This window comes from Meriones unguiculatus, chromosome 3 (assembly GCF_030254825.1).
Source record: "Meriones unguiculatus strain TT.TT164.6M chromosome 3, Bangor_MerUng_6.1, whole genome shotgun sequence".
NCBI classification, from domain to species: Eukaryota; Metazoa; Chordata; class Mammalia; order Rodentia; family Muridae; genus Meriones; species Meriones unguiculatus.
In genome coordinates, this window is record NC_083351.1 from 97784562 (window position 1) to 97803712 (window position 19151).

Consider the following 19151-nt stretch of genomic DNA (forward strand, 5'->3'; position numbering starts at 1 on the left):
AGGTTCTCCCCTATCCGTGGACTGAGAGGTTTGTGGGAGGAGAAGAGGGAGAATGGGGTTGGGAGGAAAAAAGGCAGGGGGCTACAGCTGGGATACAAAATGAATAAATTGTAATTAATTAAAAAATAGATTAATTAAAAAAAAAGAAAACATGGTACTCACTGGAAGAGTCACAGGGTCTCTCCAAAACTCAGGCACACACCTGTCTTCCTCCCACACCAACTTTCTTGAAACCATAACAAGCAAGTTTGTTTCTCTTCTGAAAAATAAAAAGTAAAATATTCATGTTGAGAGAAGAAAAGACAAGAAAACATATACCCTGTATTTGGGATCTGCTTTGGGGAAGGACACCACTCTAAATATCCGTGGTGGTTTTACAACTCTAGGCAATTTTCAAAACCCAAATATACTCAGGAAGGTGGGCTAAATTCCATAATAACTGAAACAAAAACAACAAAACTTAATTATAATATTTCATTTACTTCCAGGGTTTCCCGCCAATCTTATCACATACATGTCCCCTAATAAATCCTACAGTGTAGGCACACTTAAAAACAAACAAACAAACAAACAAAAACCCTCTTATGTTTCTTATACCTTTTTCTCCCTACTCCACCCCAATCCCTTCCAAGCACTATGTAGGAAAGAGAAGGGTTAGTGGGAGAGGAAGCACAGTTCTCTTAGCTGCTTCCTGAAGGACAGGGTCACCAGGTTCCTTGGAGCCAGTCCAATCAGGAGAACTCCAACTTCTTGTCTCACAACAGCAACCAGGAGCTGCAGGGGGAAGCAGCAGCAGCCTTGTTCTTTCTCTGATCTCCACGCTCTCTGGGCTCTGGCATCTATTCTCTCTCCAGAGTCCTCAGATTTAATATCTGCAGCTGGCAAAGAGCTCCTCTCAGAGCCCACATGAGGCAAAAGGTCTGCTGCTGTGGACCATCTGAATCAGTCCCACATCCCACACCCTAGACCAAAACAAAAGCAGGTTTAGATCCACAACATTTAGTGTCATTTGTTTTGTGTGCCTGGCCTTTTAAAGGATCCCCAGTTGATCCTATGACCTTCAGTGTTGGTTGCCCTTTGGAATTCTGGGAACAGGAGATGATAGAAAAAGCCAGCAGAGACTGAGAGAGTAGTAGCAGGGTCTAACTGGTAGAAGAGTAGGGTCGGAGAGCAGGGCTCAAGAAAACGGTTCGTGCAGGAAGAAAGAAGATTGAGTAGGGCTAGAGAAGAGAAGGGATTGAGCAAGAGATTGAAAATAGTGGTGTTGGGGGTTGGTCTGGTGCAATGTATTCAAATGCTAAATACTGGCCTCCAAGATCTGGCTGCCCTACAGAGGAGCACATTCTCATGTACACCAAGTGGTGTTGTGTAAACCTTACTCCACAAGTTGAAGTTGGTTGATTAATAAAACATATAGAAACCTGTAACCAGGCAGAAGAGAAGCAGGTGGAGCTTAGGTCAGATGGGGACCATGAGTCAGAAGAGGAGAAGCAGGAGAGAAAACCAGAGAGAATGAAATGAACTATTGGGGAACTGAGGGAGGAATAGTTGGAAGAAACATTTGAAGGAACTGGGTTAGAAGGCTGTATGCCCTTCCTCTGAGATGAAACTGGAAAAGGAAAACTAGATAGGTGTCCTAGTTGGGAGAATAGCATTAAGGAAAACACTAAAGTGTGTGTGTGTGTGTGTGTGTGTGTGTGTGTGTGTGTGTGTGTGTGTATTTAAGTGCCTGGACCGTTCAGTCAGTAGAGCATGGGACTCTTAATCCTAGAGTCATTGGGCACCACTGGTAAAATGTGATTTTTGTTTTTGTTTTTCTTCTTTTTCTTTTTAAATGTTTCTTTTAATGTTCTTTTTTTTCCCTGTCTAGTCCTTCTCCCAGTTTCCAGCCCAGGCCCTTCAAACATTTCTCCCAAGTTTTCCTCCCTCAGTTCCCCAACAGTGTGCTTAAAGAGTCCCTTCTCCCAGCTTTCCCAGTACTAGCATCTCCAAACTATTACAACCGCTTTAGTCTATCTGCTCAACTCAACTTCCCCTGGCTTAACTCTCACCAACACTCTTTTCTCACTCTGCTAGCCCAATTCACTTTCAACTGGCTCAACTGTCTTCTCTTCTCTAGCCCTATTCATTCTTTCTCCCTGGACCAATTGTCTTTTCTGACCCTACTCTTCTGCCAGCTGGACCCTCCTCTTTCTCCTCTCTCTCAGCATCTGCTTGCTTTTTATATTCTATCCTGTTACCAGAAGTCCAAGAGAAAACAGACATTGAAAGGCATAGGGTCAACTACAAAGTTCCTTGTACAAATACACCCTTGTCAATACCTTCACAAATAGGTCCCCTACCCAGATTAGAAGTCCTAGGGATATGAGCACAGGGGTCAGAGGCACATGGATAAGAACTCTGGCAGCTGTTTTTGAAGACTTTCTCTGAGGTCTTCAAAGGGCAGTGGAAAAAGCAAGCCAGCCCACCCACTGCAACCATGGTGCTCTGGGAGGGCAGACTGAGTCCTCAAGGTCAGGTTCACAAAAGAGTCAGAAACCTAGGGGTTTTAAAGAAACACCTACAAATTCTTACCGGTGTGTTCACAAAATGTCTCCAAGAACTTGTTTTGGCAGTAGGCTGATTATGCAGCAGATCTTATTCATATCAATAAGTCTACATTATAGTCATTGTGACTGAAAGAATTCCCGTTTCCAATTAATTATAATAAAGGGTAGTTGCCTATGGACCTGTACAACATTCATTTGGTTCTGGAGCGATACCTAATATTTACCTTAATTCCCAGAATTTATTAAGTTATTAACATATATTGAATTGAATATATCTTGTCATTTACCACCATTATCAAAATGCTTCATGTATATTGGTATAGTGGATCCATGTGTCAGGCTTGAGTCTCAATGCCATAATTATTTTCATCCTTTTTAATGGGAATTAAGCTAAACTATTCTGTGTGTGATCCTTAGTGCCATCAGTTGGCATTTGAACTCAGGGTTGAGTGCCTTCAGAGGTCACCTTCTCGATGATGCCAACTTACCACTCAAGTCTTGACTTTTAGAGCACTGTTTAAACCAATATTATACCCATTCTTATACCCTCCTTAAGATGCAATGAGAGCTTATATCTTTACTAAGCTCATTACAGAAAAAGAAAGTACTGAGTTCTAATATATAATCAAAATTTAAATCCACCTCTGTAGCTGCCTATTTGAAGAAAAGAAATGATCACCCTCTTTGATTCTGTGAATATTCCAGCCTGAGGCAAGTACTAAGGACCCATATTTCTGGGATTTTTTTTAGGAGGCTGTACAATGAGAACACTGGTATATGCTAAGGCTGTGACCAGTACAAGCTTAAGAAGGAAGAATCAATGGAGGGTTAAACTCCCTTTCTCCTGTGCTTGTTTCCATGGTGGCATGATACAGGGGTGGATAACTGTGAAACCATGGATTTAGCTGGAGTTTGCTTTTGAAGAGTGAACAGAATTAGACCTCTCTTTCCTGTTTGTGTCACACTGAGTTTCTTGATTGCATCTTAATAAAGAGTGTCATTGGAACAGAATGGTGTGTTGGTTGTAAATCTTACGTTGTGTCTCTTATGTCTTTACAAAGTGGTTTATGTGGGGATCTTTATTCATCTGTGAGCAATCTGTGTGATAGTCGAGTACTGTGATGGCAAAGAAAATTATTGACCTCAAAAATTTGATCTATGTTGCTCTAAAGTAAGCTTCACAGTGTTGCTTTGGAGAGGTTCCAAAATCTCCTTCTCATCCTTTCTAGGGATTCTTTCCCCACAATTATCTTCTGCTTTCCCATAAAAGGATTATCTTTGCATCTAGAACTTTTGAAAAGAATACAGTTAAAATTGTCTATTACTTGTCACTGCATTCTTTTCTGATATAACAATCTAGTCTGTGAAGCAATAGAAATAAAATATGTTCACTTAAAAGAAACAGTGAAGCCACCACAATCTCCTCAGTTGTCTAGGTTCAGGTTCAGGCAGGAGGAAAAAGAAAGCACCCAGAGGTGTCTCTAAGCTGAACTCCCTCCCCCACACAGTAATGTGCTCACGTCTCTGAACCTTCCTATCAGTCTGGAGAAAGAATTGCATCTTTGTATGTGGGAAGTTTCCTTTTGTTTAATTTGGGAACATTGCATGCTGCAGTGGCTCTGTACAGATCATTAAAATCAAAGTGCTGTGAAGCGAAGCATGAGTTCTCCCTAATTCATCACCAGTTTTCACTTCCTTCACTCTTTGACAGGCAGCATCTGTTTCAGAGCCCCAAGTCCCCACCTCCTCCAGAGCCTCCTGGCAGGATGGCAGGGAGTCTCCCTAGACACCAAATGAAGCCAGGGAGCTGCTTCCTCAGCAGCTTCTGCCCGAGCTTACATCAGCCTGAAAACTTAGAAAGCAAAAGACAATGCCAAGTACTGTGAAGGGAGAAATGGGGAAACTGATGGGGGGGGGATAGAAGGAAAATTTCCTTCCCCTGCAATCCTTAAAACCACTGACTCTGACCGCCATAGTCTGGGTGCAACTTCCTCTGGCCCCGTTCTCCGAGGCTGCTGAAAGTACTCAGGAGCCTCAGTTCCCAAATAAACCTGCCTTTTTTTATACTTTCAATATGGTCTTGCGTCTCATGAAATTTCTGGCATTCAACCGAGAGGGTCATTTCGCAGATCTCGTTTATGTTAGCTATATTTTGGAGATATCATGGGTATAGCATTCCCTGTCATACATAAATCCGGCTTGAATTGGCTTATTTCATCAGGAGAAGTAACATATCACTGGCTATGACAGTGACACCTCACTGTAATTACCAATATGGCAAGTCATCTCTAAATGTACAATAGTGGAACTTGTATCTTGGCAGTAACCTAAAGCTGTTCAATTGGACTTAAGACCAACTTAATAGAATGAAATTTGTGCCTAGTTCTGTAAACCTAGCCAACTACGTATGCCTGTTGAGGCCATGGAACCTAGAGAACCAAAGCAGTATAATCCCTGACGGCATTCTAAAGATGCACCCTTATGCCCACAGCTCAGTGCTCTGTCCTCACACCACCTTCTCTTTGCAGCAGAGACCATCACAGAAAGCCATAACTAGTAAAAATGCAGAGAACAACTCACCTTGTGGGCAGCCTCCGTTGATACATCTACAGTGTAACATCTAAGGCTTGGGGGACATCATGGAAGAGGGAATGAAAATATTATAAGAGCCAGAAAAGCAAGATTTCTGCTGTTGGATTGTGTCGTCTATATATGACAGGGAAAGCTATCCCCAGGATATCACCAAAATATGGCAAACCAAACCAGATCTGCAAAATGACCCTATCAGTTGATATGAAAAGGTGGATGAAAGACATTTCTTGAGCAAGTCCTAGATGAAGAACCACAAGCAATTAACAGCTGCTCCCTAAAAGGATGAGCCCGCTAATTGGTTAATGATGTCAAATGGTACTCCTCAAAGAATATGCATATGAACAGCATTAAAGGGACTCAGCAGGTTGTATTTATCTACATTTAAGAATAATAATTAAAGGTAAAAGAGCCATGGATCTGAGAGCTGGAGAGAACACAGGAGGGGTGAGAAAAGGAAATGGTGTAAATATAGCACTCATGTGTAAATTTATTTTTAAATGACAAAGGGAGAAATGCCTTATGCTATGTCTGCTCGCTGAGTCTACGGAGACTCAAATTTTAAAACCTCTGAGCAGTACATCAATGCACTTTTAATTGGTTGTTCTGATGGATACTCAAGTCCAGTAGTTTTCATTATTATGGGATTCATTTGATGATTACGCTAATTCACAAAAGCTTAAAAACCAGAGGATTCTGCTAAGTGTGAAAATACATCTCATGTTCTGAAAACCCATTTGAAACATGTAAAACTTAGTCTGCAAATTGCCACTTCTCTTTTCAGGAAACTGTCAAATGGTAACAAGGAACAAGAAAAAAGCCAAAAGTACAATCAGGAGCTGCAGTGAAACTCCACTGTGTAGAACTGAAATCATGGAGGTACCACTGAGGTCTTGATTGGTAAAATGTTTTTAGAAACTAAATCTAGGTGAAAAGGTGTGAAGAACAAACATAGCCTGCATTAATGAGGGGGTCTGGGGCCAGCCTGTCCCCCACGAGAGTGAGGACTCAGGTACCTCTCTCTGGGCCAGGCCTATGCGTATTCTTAGGAGTACAGACACCTACCTTCAACCAAGGATCACACAGACTGTATAGAAGTAATACTGGCACGGAGGGGCTCACAGAGGCTCAGTGTTGACAGCTGTATTAATGGCAGCTATGTGGTGGTAGTGAACAAGGCTCTTGTTCACTCCAAGGCAAGACTGTAGGCTCACATGAGTAAAGAGAGCCTGCACCCCAGGATCTTCTTTGACATGAGCGATCAGAAAGCTGTGCCATCCTGGAACTGCAAGGGAGTTTGCCTCATAAAGAGAGGAGTCTGCCTCATGAAGAGAGATGAACCTTGAGTAATTCATTTCCACCACATTTCAGAAGTTGAGAGAAACTCTGAGCATGATTCAGCATTTAAGGTTCAGAGAAGTCCCTGTGAGTAGACTTCAATATCTTCTCTTAACCACGCAGAGACAATGGAAATCTTTTGAGACTGAGACTCTTAATTTATTATCACTGAGCTAAAACACACAATTGACCCAGGGCCAAATCCAGATACTCCTGTTCCCAGAGTTTAGCTAACTACTACTAACGCCTGTATCTCCCACTGGCAAACTTCGCCAAAGGCCATACTCCTCTTCAATCCCATATTGCACTATTAGAGTGGCTTTTTCTCCACCTTTTGGTTGACATTCAAAACTTACGATAGTCACTTTATTAAGAGAACAGATCAGCATCTATGGAAGGGCAAAGGCTACAACATAGGCTACTACATTTATATAATGCCTGGAAAACCAGCCAAGGTTGGAGCCATGCTTCTCAAGCTAGACAGCTAGATATTCAATTTGTTCCTTATTAGCAACCAGTGCTCTCCACTGGACTATTAAGGGGTGCTGGTATAATGTTCTTGTAAAATGTATATACCTTACCCTTGTTCATTCAAATGCTGATTTCTCCCCCGCCCCCACTCTGGTTTCAATCCGGTTATTGCATTGTGATACTCATTCTAAGCATCCTGTCTCAACTCTTGTGTAAACAAGCTAAAATAAAGCAATTAGACACAATGTTGAGCTGGGAGGAGCCAGAGGACAGGAAAGAGGGTAGGAGCCAGAGGGCAAGAAATGAGTGGGAGGAGAAGGGGCGAGAGGAGAGCTTGAAAGCAGAGCTGGAGGACAGATCTTTGAACTATGTGGAGAGATGGAATGGACCTAAGCTATCACTAAAAGCAAGTATAATGTGGGAAATCTAAATGTTAGGAAACTATGAGGGCATGGAGGTTTAGGATGGAGTAACTATTGCCCAGCATTGTGTTCTAGGTTAACTAAAAACCCAGTCTCTGTGTGGTGATTTGGTTATACAGCTGTTAGGCTTAACAGCAAGCATTACCAGAAGATAAATCAATAGTAAATATTAATCACTGCTTACAACAAAGGGGGAAAAATGGAGCATTTCAGTATATCTTAGAGAAACTAGATAGCTGGAGCTAAATTTCTTAGAATCAGCTAAGCCCAAATTAGCATCCCTTCCTGTCACTTACATTCCAGTTCGTGCAGCATTCTGTGTAGAAAGTTTTCTCTGCCCTTCATGTACTATCCCAGTGTCTTTCCATCCTCTCTCCATCACACAACCACCTGCTATACCTGTGGCCATGGATTTGCTGTTAATTTGTTATCTTGCTCTGTTTAAAAACCATGTGTTCAAGTAGTACATTAGAGTGTTGAAGAAAGCATTTGAGGCCATCTGCCCTGTGACAAGAACATGAACAGGACCAGGTTACTCTCTCTGTGCTTATTGTGACAATGTCACAGGGAGAGGCTTCAGCAGTGTTGTTGAGGAAGACCTGAGGAGAGTGGAGCATTTGAGTTGTTAAATGACTATTGAGAGGACCAGCACTGAGACTATCATGGGACATTTTGTTGGAAGAAAAGCACCCTGGGAGAGTATAACAGGATGGAGTTTGGCATCTTTGCAGCCTACACTTGTGTTTAATCATGATCAGGGCTATATGTGACTTTATTTTTATTCATTCCTTGCCTCTTTAGTTCACCCATGTTGGATCCTAGTTGACACTTCTTCCATTATAATCTGGAATTTTCCATATCCCCTACCTTTTATCTGAGTGTCCACTTTCTCCCCTGAATTCCACATTCCATGCTTTCTAACAGAATTTGAGACCATTTAAAAGTGTGACCAGATCCAGGTGTTAGCATGTCACCATTTAACATCCTGTAATGGATGCTCACCAGCTTACAATAAACAATAGGTATTGGCTTTACAAGGATCTGTGGTCTTGGCCTGCTGTTTCCATCTTCTAGCCACATCTGTTTCCCTGTCAATCTGAAAGCTTCCATGTAAGTCCCCCTTCTTATACTCCCTAAAGCTTGAAACCAGCCTTAGAACCCTGGGAACAACTACCTTCCCAAGTTATCTGCATAGAGCTGACCCTTCCTTCTACTCAAATCTCAATTTCAATGTCACTCTTCAATGGATGTTTTCACTGTCTTCCACATGATTTACACTGTCATATTCTCTTTGTTCAAGTCGGATCACACAGACATGGTGTGGGGCACCAGATTCATCTGAATAATTGCCTATTTCCTAGTACTTCACAGTGTACTCTGCCTAGAGTAGGTGCACAGAGTTGTTATGAGACGCTTTTCATTTGTCTTTGATAAACGAATACTGCAAAAAGAGCTACAATGACACTCAAAGACCACCCAAGTGCCTCATTTCTCTCTATCATTTGAATAGACATTAAGTAACTTTTCTGATTTCTGAATGGTACACCACTGCGACACCTGCCTGCCTAACACTTTTATTCTGTTTTGAGATGAGAAAAAATGCATCAGCGTTTCAAATCCAACTTGCCATGTATTGTTAAAAATATCTATACTAGCACATTGGCTCCCTTAGACAAGACAAAGTGTCCATTTTTCTCAGATGGAAGTTAATGCACCTACAACCACCAAACGCTTAGATATTTGGTCTTCAGTTGTTCTCTAGGTCAGTTCTTTAGTGACTTTTGAGGATGAATTGCAAGAAAGATTTTCATAATACGGTCAGCTACGTGTGAGGAGTTACTGAGATGACAGTAACTCATCCCAGAAGATAGATAGCTCAGCCCTAACTGAGATATCCATGCTGCCTCCAGAGCTCATGGAACCTTGTTGAGTAGGAGGCAGAAAGATTTTAAGAGCTAGAAGTTGGGGAGAACTAAACACAACAGTGTCTCAGTACCACCATGCTGTGCCATGCTTGAACTCACAGCAGCCCTATTCACCGGCACAAGCTGAAGCCAGTCAGCATTCCAGCATGGAGGTGAGAGGTGCTCATGGAACCCCATTCCCTGGGCTGAGGAAGTATGGCATCTGATGCCTGCTGAGAATGGAAAGTCAGATTTGTTTGGCCCTTGGTACTTTACCCGTGCTCCAGTGGGTTCACACCCATGAGCATTAGAGTAGCAGTAATTTTGAATTCAGTAAGCTATAAAGCAAAGCAAAGCAAACAAACAATAGAAAAAAGAGGTTGTGGTAGGGGTTGGGGGAGAGGAATGCAGAGTGCAATGAGCAACTGAATACTTTATGCAATTCTCAAAGAATACAAGAAAAATAGTTTAAAGTAAATTTTACTCAGAACGTTAGTGATGAGAGTTGATTTCTTTCAATAATTAATATGTAAGCCACTGTGGCTCTTAATTCATTGAGAGAAAAAAAAAATACTAGTCAGACCCTGTGTTTATGAAAAACCTGGAAATCTCTCTGTTAAATTGGCCTCAAGTTGCACTCTGAATTAAAAAGCAAAAGGAAAAAAAGCTGTAGTTTTGTTTTTTTTTTTTTTCCTATCCACACTCATGGCCAGGTGAGGCAAAGAGGAGTCTAAATCACCCCTGCCTCTATGGCCTCTCATGTGGGTCAGCTCAGGGAATCACAGAGCTAACAGCTTTGCATGGAATATGATCACAGCACAGGCCTGTTTGTATGTAAATTCACTTTAGCATGTCCAAAATGGGGCAATAAATCATTATGACATATCCATTCTGGTATTTTTATATTAAATCCCTCCCCTCTCTCTCCTTTTCACCTCCCTCTCCTTTGTGCCTGTCTCTTTCAGTATGCTTCCTGCCCCTTGACTCCTGTAGCATCCATTATGGGATGTGCATCTTGTTTCTATAGGATACTATTTACCAATATCTTCCTTTGCTCTTTCTTATTTTATCCTACGTAAATCCTGTGATCACAAATTCCTGTTGATGCAATTTCGAGATAGTTGTGGAACTTTCCTGTAAAATGAGTGGATGCACAGTCTTCACCCTCACCTCAGGAAAGGTGTGCTCCCACTTTATTATAAGGTTTTCCTGACCAGTTATCAACATCTTTTTCACTATCTCAAACTCTCTTGTCCTCAGATGTTTTTCTAAATCTGCTTGGGGTGGGGATATGTTCTTAGCATCTATTGTCTGAATCCCATTATTTTAGTTACCGTAAAAGTCTGCATTATCTTTAATGTGAATGCCAACTAATCCCTTTGAAAGGGATGCTGGGAGGCTAAGGTGACCAATGACAGTCTAGCTGTGATTCCAAAGCAGTTTCTTTATTATTTTGAAGGAGGGAGGGATAATAAACAAACCTGAACTCCTCAGAGCAATGTGCTAGGGGTAGAAGGTCATCTTGCTTAATAAGGAACTACAAACAGACTCCAAAATAGTGGTGTTAATGCATTTATTTTCTTATGTGCTGAAATGTTTAAGAAGCACGTAACGCCACACGTATGAAGACACATAGTTGACTAATAACCCATAAAATAAACTAATGAAATCAGGAGAGATTTATCTAAAATCTCCTGTTGAGGAAAATAATTACTGGTAATGTCCCATTCCAAGGCATTTATATTTTAAACCATAAACTGGGGGAACATTTGAAGTTTGTAATTTCTTTTTATTACCTAATTTAACCTCTTTTAAAAGTATAATTAGACCTTTTTGAAGAAGGAATAAAAAAACATTAAAAGGTAAAATATATCAAATACCTAATTTATGAACTGTCACACCTTCAGCTTTCTGCCCTTTATATCGACTAAAACTCACATTCCTTACTAACCTATGTTAATAAGCACTTTAACTATAAATTTTGACTCCAAAATGCATTCAAAATTCTTCAACATTTGCTTATTGATGTAAAGATATAATTTAATCAAAAGAACACATTTAAGGTATGAATTAAATGTACATATATATATAAACATTTATGTAAAATTTATCTATCTATCTATCTGTCTATCTATCTATACATATATATTGATTTTCTTGGTTTTCTCTCGATCTGGCAGATTACCTACAGCACAAATTGATCTTGAATGAATTAAAACAATTATACCATAGATTTTTTGAAGGATCTACATAGAGTGTAAATATCTAAAAAGAAAATACAAACTTGTTAGTCAACAGCAGAAAAATAGATTTTAAAACATTTCGGTATAAATATACTATGGAATTTCTTTCAGTCAAAAAGAAGTATGAAGTATGTAATGTCTCTCATAGGGAAAAGGGTGGGACTGGAAACAATGGCATCAAATTCATTAAACCAGACACAAAAAGTCAAATATCTTGTGTTCTCATTCACATGTGATTCCTAGAGTTCACTTAGGTGTATAAAATTATGTGTGTACATACAGCACAGGTGCAACAGAAATATGTCTGTGCAAACAAAGGTGACAAATGGAAGAACTGAGGTTGAGAAAAGGGTGGGAGAAGAGAGAGTGGGGAGAATATACTCAGCATGACAGACACAACCAAAAATATCCTCATGCATATTAAATAAATAAATAAATAAATAAATAACATAACATAACATAACATAACATAAAAATTGCTGGGAAACAATTGCTCTAGAAAAATAAGTGCTTCAAGAATGGAATGAAAAGAGCAGAGCTTAGAATAGGTAAATTGGAAATCTTGGTGTGAGTTCCACTTATTTAGCTGGTGTTTGTTTAGAGCCTTGACCTATTGGCATTCCTGTGAGTCATTGCAATCAGTGAGAGAAAACTTTTATATAACCAGCTATAAAAGTAAACAAGCCCTCCAATGAGTGAATTCCAGTAGTATCATTCTATAATAAGCAAAATCACAACAACTCTAGGTTGTTAAAAAAGGGGAGATTTATAAAACATGCAAGAATTTTGTAAAGCCAAATATAAAGTGATATATATTTTCAGAATAAGCAAGATTTAAAAAACAGCTAAGCAAGCACATAGAGATGAAAAATGGAGCCACTGGTAATAAAGCTTAATTTGTGTTACTGTCAAAGTCCATAAGGTCTTTGGAGATAAAACAGGAAATTCTGCAGAACGTAGATAACACATATAATATACACATCCCAGAGTCTACTATAATGTTACCCACCCATTCCCAAAGGTGCCAGCTAAAACAATCATTTTCTTATGTTAATGAATTTAAGGCCAGTAGTTCAGGCTACAAGGACAAATGAGGCTGGCTTGTATATGATCAATAACAACTAAGGTTCTGAAATCTAGAGGGGACTGAAATCTTCTCAGCCTGATGCTGGTTCTCAGTGGTATTTACACAGGTGTCAGAACAATTACATATGACCCCTGAACCTGAGATTTCCCCTATGCAGCACATGGAGTTTCTCATACTGTAATGCTTCCTTCCAACAGGACTGTGCCTAAAGACAGTGACATTGCTGTGACCTAGCCTTGACATTCAGACTGAATCACATTTGCTGCATTCCTTTCTTTAAGAGTTACAAGTGTCCAGCAGATCTCAAGCTAGGGAGCTTCAATGCCCTGCTCAGCCATCATCAGAGAAGCTTCCTCCTGCACCAGATGGGAACAAATACAGAGACCCCAGCCAGATATTACACACAAACACACACACACACACACACAGAGAGAGAGAGAGAGAGAGAGAGAGAGAGAGAAAGAGAAAGAGAGACAGACACAGGGAGACCTTGGAACAATCAGCCAACCCTAAATGGGATGTCTCCATCAAATCCCTCCTCTGAGGGCTCAGAGAATCCTGCATAAAAAGAAGCAGAAAAAGAGTAGGTAGAAGCCTGGGAGATTATGTTAAAGTTATTGTTATAAAACTGTGTTTGTTTCTCAGGTTCTCTCTTAACCCAGCTTTCACACAACTAATTGAGACTCTTTCATATTTGTTTAATAATAAGCTTCACAACACAATAACTGAGCAGTTATTATTCATTCTTAACCCTCTAAGCTAATCTGGCTTCCTCCCAGCATACATCCCAGAGATATTTGCACTTTGTTGCTTCTTTGCTTCAGCTTCTCTCATGATGTCACCTGGACCTCTCCTGTAGTTGACTTCTCTACTTCCTCCTCTAATTCTTCCCCTGTCTGGCAGAAAGTCTAACCCTATTCTCTCTCCTGTTGAGCGATTGGCTGTAGGCTGCTTTATTGGCATATCAGGGTACAATTGGAGATCAGAGCTTATACAACAATGAGAGGAGAGTCTCAGAACAAGGACTGCAATGAGATATGGGGGGAGGGGACAGAAATAAACATTTTAATTACACAATAATCTTATGCCTACAAGAATGGAAGACACCAAGAAAACAAAGTACACTAAATCAACTTGAGCAAAGTGAATTGAGTCCTGAATTTCTATATGCTGTTGACATGGGTATGGCCAGGCCAAAGACTCTAATAGCAGCCCCATGGGCAAAGCCTCCCCTCAAAAGGCTTCAGAATATTGCAAAACCTTCATTGCGTCCATGTGAGGGTGTCAATTTGGTGTGAAGAGAGTGTCCACCATATCTTTATTTCTACAGACATTGACAGCCTGACGACTGTTCCCACCATCATTAGGTAAGCCTGTCCTCCTTAGTCAAATGTATAATATAAACCCTGTTTCCTTGTTTGTCTGTAATCTCACTTCTTTCTTTGGCTGTATGAAGAAACCATGCCTCCCTGTTCAATTCCATATGATAAACACACTGAGCTTCCAGGATGCTGAGTCTTTTCTATCAGAGAGCCTACTCCACCACCACTACCACCACCACCAAAAATACAGAAATAAGAAAAGATATGGATCTTAGGTACATACCACTACTTAGAGGATGGATGTAAAGATTTCATTGTAAGAAAATCACGTTGCTCCATTTTAGAAAATACACCTACACACATGATATTAAGAAAAAGGTAAGAAACTGAGGAAATATGACATACTAATAAACAGAATCACAGAAGTAGAGATGGTAACAGAGAAACAATTTCAAAAGTAAAATGGCTAATGATCAAGGCACAAATAGAAAGATAGAATGGACAGCTTATACAGTCACTAAAAATAAAAAATAATGTTTCTTGAATGTTGCAAAGTAGCAGGCCAATAAACAAACAAAAAGGAATGAAAAGAAAACACAGACAAAAGAGTAGAGAGAAAGCCAAAGGTAGAAGTATGTGTTGTGTAGTCTCTGGTACTTACCAGACACGAGGCAAGAGTTAGCTAAGAGTATGGGATTGATCTGGGCAATTTAGTGAGACCCCAGTTAATAAAAATCTAGTAGAAAGTTATGAAAAAGTTTCCAGGGTTTGAAAGTTGAAGACAAAAGACAAGGAAGCATATGAACAAAGAAACAAGAGAAAATACATGTCCTAGAACTGTCTTTCCAGAAACACTGGCTAGACATTAGTGAAGGTAAAGTACATTCAAGATAATCTAAAGGTGAAAACATTCACTGATACCAAACTTTGCTAATGTATTTTAAAGGACATATTTTTTTAAAGAAAGAAATTGATACTGGAAAAATTGAATGAAATTTCCAAAAAATATATTAATAAATATGAAGCATCATGTCTATATACAATGACAAAATTATATAAGCAGTTTCTTTTTAATTAATTAAAGTTTATTACTTTTATTATTATTATTGTTACTTTTATATCCCAACCACAGAGCTCCCTCTTACATTAGCCATAGATATTTACTATAGTAAATACAAAGACGGCAAGCAAAACTGGCTCCATTTGCAACTGAAAATGTCTAGTATTTGACTAAAGCAATCACACAGCTATATTTTCCATTAGAATTTTTTCTATTTGTTTATAATTTCTTTTTTGGAAAAAGTCCAGTTTCTTTTTAAAATAGAAGCTAGAGATTGCTTGTGCACAAAATTTCATAATGATGATTCCTTAGGCATACATGACCTGGTCGATCTGACCCTGACCCATCTTGCTAGCTCCATATTCCCTCTTTTATACCTCATGCAGGCTGATGGCTACTGTTATCTCTGCCCACCTGGGTAATAATGCTGTGCAGTAATGAGCCACAGAAAGCAATAAATTGGGGAGAGAATAGAAATAAAAATCCTCTGGGGGACTAATTATGGAAAACATAACAATGACTGTCAGCACTGGTGAAGAGACCTTTAAAAAGATGAAAGATGGACTAATGTTCAGAAGCCAAACAAGTCCGCATTAAAACCCTTGCATCCAAAGGACAAAAATGTCTAAGGGAATCAAGACCTGCCCAATTGACCAACTGGATCTGAAAGGGTCAAGCAGCCAAACCAGATATTTCAGTTAGATTCTGTGAGAGGGGAGTTGAGCTAAGGCTCTGGCACCTGAGATCTGTATTGTTCTGTGCACTCAGGGTGAGTTCAGAGGTCTAGCTTGCCTTTTGCTTTCCATCACTTTATTGTAATGTGCAAGTCCCCAGTGAGCTCAGATCGGAAAAAAAAAAAAAAAAAAAAAAAAAAAAGAAGTGGTAAGCCTCTCACTTCAGAGCACCAGATTAGGAAGAGCTTCTGGGAGAGATTGAGATGTGACTACTGTTCTCAAAACTTGGATACAAGGCTGGTACATTGTGGGCGCTCCCAAGCAGTGTGCTGTATGAACAAGTTTATGCATGCAAGAAATAACTATAAAGGGTGCTCACCACACCACCAACGAGCCAGGTCTGTAGTGCCACACACATGTGCCTTGACAAAGATAGTAGCAGAATTTTTTTTTTTTTTTTGTAGCTGAAAGTGAAATTTCACCCAGGGACCAACATCTGTGGCCTGAAAGCAGATGCAATGTGATGGAGAAATGGAATTAAGGGATGGCTTATTTTCTTTGATATGTGTTATGTGCCATTCTGGAGGTGTCTTCCAATCAAGGACAGTTTATCAAAGAAATAGTCTCTCTATGCTGCTCTTGGGAATATGGACCAGACAAGAAGGACCCAGAACTGATGAGGACTGTATATGTTCTGAGGTGAACCCTACACTTAGCATAGAGAATGTAAAGCTATCTTCTTTCCCCTTCTGATGTCTTTGAATTGCTCCTATATCAACTAAATTTACAAATTAAATAATTCAAGTAAATTAAAAAGCAAAGTAAGCCAGGCATTTGGCACATATCTGTGCTCTCAACACTTACGAGGCTGACATGGGAGTGAAGTGTGGGTTAAGAGCTAGTCTGAGATACACAGGGAGTTTAAGGCCAGCTTGGGTCACAATATGAGACCTGTTCTCAAAAAAAAAGTAGTAAAATAAAAACAAAATTAAGATATCTAGCTATTGTAAGTAATAAATAAAATCCAAATTCAAAGAAAATATATCTAGTACCGAAAGAAAACACAGCTTGTTGAGTTAGAGAAGCATGTTAAAGGGGGCTGTAAATAGCCCTAGTAGTAAATACTGCAAAAAAATGCTTTGCAAGCACAATTTGGGTTCGTACAATATACTTGATGTCATTTAACAGTCATGATTAGTCCTTAAAGTTTGAATCTCTGTAGATTCTTGAGACATTCAGTAAGATAAGCATCTATGTATTCTATCTGTCTGTCTATCTCTCTGTCTCTCTCTAGTATCTATCATCTATATCCATCCATTTATCACCTACCATCTATCTATTATCTATCTCTGTCATCTACCATCTATATCCATTCATTTATCATCTATCTATTATCTGTCTTTCATCTATCATCTATATCCACCCATTTATCATCTATTTGTCTATCTATCTATTATTTATCCATCTATCATCATTTACCTATCATCTATCATATCACATCTGTCATCTGTTATCTACCTTATCTGCTATCTTTCTCTTCATCCAGTTGTTATCTATCAATCATATCCTCATTTATTATATTATTTATAATCCATTTCAGCCTATCATCCATCATTATCTCTCCATGTTTTGGAGTTGGGCTCAACTCCACACTCAGCACCCACTGCTCGTATCTGTATACGCACCTGCCCAGCTTGAAAGTGGTCAGTCTAGGGATTTAGTTTGCTGTGATCTACTGGAAGTGATTAATGAAAAAACACTTCTAACTAAGTCATCTAATCTTACAAAGCTAAAAACAACAAATTGACACAGCTTTATGGAAGGTAATTTGGACAACTGTAAGTATATACACACTTTGACCAAAGATTCTGTGTGGCAGAATTATATTGATAGTCTTCCACTCAGTAAATTCTGTTTGTTAAAGTACGGTTAGTGAGTCACAGCTTCTAATAATAAAGAAAAGAATCCAAAAATATTATCAGGACTAAGTAAATAGATTACATCCATAAATGTAGTATTGATAAAATCGCATTCTGTGACACAGCCATCATCTTTTATGACTGTGAAATTGTGTGAATATGCCATTCAAACCAAAGATGATTATGATGAATCAATCCTTAAGAATAAAGAGAATATATGATTACATACCAAATCCCTTTACTGTTGCAACCTAAAGAACATACTTCAACTCAAAATATATGATAGAACGCAATTATGCTTAAAATGTTTCCAATTGGAATGGTTAAAGAACTTAATTATAAATAAACTTGTACTGTGGTAAATTCTAACACCATTTCCTCTGGGGTATGGTTTCTGTTATTGTTACCCTGGCAAACAGAATAATGAGAACAGTCTGGGGAATCAAAAATGCATAGACGACCAATCATTCTGATCATTGCTTGCATTTCATTCTGCCATGGGGAGTAGATTAATTACTCATGAATATGTAGTGGTGTTTGGTTCAGTTTTAATTTGCATCTCCCTAATGAATAACTATGTTGGGCATTTTTTGTTCCTTACCTGCAATATCTATTATAAGTTCACTTCCACAGCTTTGCTTTGTCTATTTTGGAATTTTATTTTGTACTTCGGCAGTTGATGAACAATTACTTATTAAGAAAATAGCTCTGAAATATTTTTTCTGAATATGCAGCTGTTTTGTTTTTGTTTGCCCACACTATTTTCTCTCAAAGTATATATTTAAAAAATTTTATGACTTCAATTTACTTATTACTCATATTTATTCTATGTAAGGAATATTTATTTAATTACAAGTCATCAGCATGTCCTCCAGTCTCAGTGTGTAATAATGATTGTTATAGGTTTCATAGTAACTATAAAGGGCATTAGAGGAACAGAGGTAGGCAAGGAAGGTGAAAGCATGCTCCTGAAATGGTGGCTTCTTGCTCAACAAAATAAAGGGAAATTGGTGAAGAACAACAGAGGAAACAGTCTAGATGCTTCATTTTGGTGAATACTCCATAGTAGGTTTGCAGTGACACAGCTTTGACTAGTTTACATTAACTGCCACCCAGTGAAAAAGTAAAAAGATCAATGAAAGGAAGAAATAAAAGAAGGAAGGAAGGGAGGGAGGGAAGAAGGAAGGAAAGAAGGAAGGGAGAGAGGGAGGGAGGACTTTCCAAGATAGGGGCAACTGGTACATACCATGTGTGAGGAGCAGGTCAGAGACTACCAACCAAGTGAGTGACCTGGCTGTTGACCCCAAAACACCAACATCTGTGTTTCCCAGATGAGAGAGAGCATCCCAGGCTCCAGGGACTCACAGTTCTAGACCTCCCAGCCGATGATTCCCAGGTCCAAGAGTCACACAAGGTCCTAAGATCCTAGCACCCAGTGCCTTCTGACTAGTAGAACAGAATTCCCAAATACAGGTTCCAGCAACCAGACCCTAGACTCCTCCCACCTACTCAAGGACATCTCCCTGATACCAGGGACAGGGTCCCAGCCTCTAATCCATGGTTCTACTGGTCA

At 39.4% G+C, this 19151-nt stretch overlaps 1 long non-coding RNA gene across 3 annotated transcripts in view; it reads right to left on the bottom strand.

Moving 5' to 3' along the window:
- Window positions 1–19151, bottom strand: part of LOC132653116 (uncharacterized) — a 92015-nt gene that overhangs the window by 56903 nt on the left and 15961 nt on the right. For all 3 annotated transcript variants that reach the window (XR_009590828.1, XR_009590827.1, XR_009590826.1), the window contains exon 2: window positions 163–259. This is a non-coding gene — a long non-coding RNA (uncharacterized LOC132653116). The remainder of the gene's footprint in view (window positions 1–162; window positions 260–19151) is intronic.